The sequence below is a fragment of the Mandrillus leucophaeus genome, unplaced genomic scaffold (genome assembly GCF_000951045.1).
Source record: "Mandrillus leucophaeus isolate KB7577 unplaced genomic scaffold, Mleu.le_1.0 Scaffold1, whole genome shotgun sequence".
Lineage (NCBI taxonomy): Eukaryota > Metazoa > Chordata > Mammalia > Primates > Cercopithecidae > Mandrillus > Mandrillus leucophaeus.
In genome coordinates, this window is record NW_012098097.1 from 9,705,013 (window position 1) to 9,706,984 (window position 1,972).

The 1,972-nt window shown below is 50.6% G+C and overlaps 1 pseudogene; it reads right to left on the reverse strand.

Annotated features, from left to right (window-relative positions):
• Nucleotides 1–507: 507 nt before the first annotated feature.
• The window catches only part of LOC105529101, a 17,755-nt pseudogene continuing 16,290 nt past the window's right edge, over nt 508–1,972 (reverse strand).

Sequence of the window (1,972 nt, forward strand, 5' to 3'; positions counted from 1 at the left end):
TCATGGTCAACACTGGAAAAAAAAAATCTGAGTGCATTAATATACATGTGGTAAGAATAAGTACTATTAGGTTAGCACAAAAGTAATTGCAGTTGAAATATTTTGAAAAAATCCTTTCAGTTGCATATATAACATATATGTGTCCTGGGTCATGATATAAAATGTGTATTTTACTGTGGGTGACTGCTGAGAAGCTGGAGAATCTCCATTCTACTGAATTCTCTACCCAGCACCTGCGCCGACTCTCGGTCCTTTCTAGCCAGGCTTCAGGGCAGTTACATCAGAGGGAAGACATCCCTCTCATCAGAAGCTGGTCTTGGAACCAAAAAACACACAAACCAACACAAAACCCAAGACCCACACAGTCACACTCAGGCACTTTTAGGGTGAGGAACTTTAACTTTCTGACCTGACTTAAAATGCTACTAAATTGGCTCAAACAGTAAAACTAGGAGACGCAGAAAATGGGGCCTCCTTTTGGAGCTGGACTCCTCTTCCAGCCTCTTCCTAAGCCTGATTTTCCAGTTTGGACTGGATTTGAGGATACGACTGGTCAGTAACTCCGGCTGGTGCCAGTGTGAGGACTTTCTCAGAGCAGTTGACCACCACGTGGCTGAGCCCTGATAACCCAGCAATCAGCTCACTGCCCACCTGAGGACAGAAGGTTTTACCAGCAAAGCACAAATGGCCAGGGGGCCTCACATGCCTGGGGAAGGGGAGGGAGAACCTCCGGTGCCCCTAGCTGGAAAATTCTGTCAATCATGAGCTATGGAAGCCATTCAACAGAGAAGCTGTGCTGACTGTTAACTGATTCAATAGTTTTTGAGTACTTTCTATAGACTTAGGACAAGACAAGAATACAAATATGTAATTAAGAATGGGCATTAGCTTTCTAGAACTTACACTGAGATGAGGGAGATAAAATGAAATTACACCTGAAAACAGTTATATACAAGTAAATAGAGCACTAAGCTGGGTGGGGGGAACAGAAACTCAGCCCTGTTTCTGGGTGGCAGCAGGGGAAGGCAAGCGGCCCCGGGTTGCAGGGGAACTGCACACCAGGGACAGCCCCCACGCCCTCATCCCTGACATCCTCTCTGATCTCACATTGCAGACTCTCAGGCCGGGCAATGCAGTGCCGCTGCATCAACGCCTGGAAACTCGGTTACAGTTCGCCAGCTTGCTGGAATGGCCTGGAGGCAGAGCCTGCCCGAGGGACAGAGAAAGGGGACTGAATCCAACTGCCTGCTAAGTGATGGGGAAGGACTGCAGAGATCGGCCTGGCAGGGGGCCAGCGGGCTGGTCTCTGCAGATGCTGCGGTGTTTGATATGCAATATGTGCAGTTGGCAGCAGGAGCTGGGAGCCAGCCTGCACCCCTTGGCTTGGCTCTCGGTTTGTCAACCTGGCTTAAAAAAAGACAAGAACAGCCCAGGCCTCCTGCATTTGAAGGGAGGGGACAGATGGGCATCTTTAGGAGAAGGCAGCCTCCTTCCTCAAAAGTATAAGTAAAAGGCAGAAGAGTGATCAGCACGATTTCATGTCCTGTTCTTGTCAGGCCTGACTGGGATATCACTGCCTAACCAGTGGGCCTGGACTGTTCCATTTCAGATACAGGCTGCGGTCCTGTGGCTGCCGGGCATCCCTGAAAGAAAGGAGTCGGCCAGCTGGCCAGACACAGAGAAGTTCACAGCCTCCACACCCCTTAGTGTCTGATGCCATGTTAGCTCACGGAATGAGGGCCCAGGCTGCTAATCACACCAACTGACCCTGACGGAGCCCGCCAGGAAAGAATCCCACGTGCACCGCCTCTTCCAACCCTGTGACCCCACGGAGGAGGGGCCACTCTTGCTCTCACTCCACAGCAGACTGGGTGGCTTGCGGAGGTAAGTGACCTGCCTAAGGTCACCCAAGTGCCAGGACTCCAGAGCCTTTATTTTGCTCACCTGTCCTTCCTCATTTGACCTGTCTGGT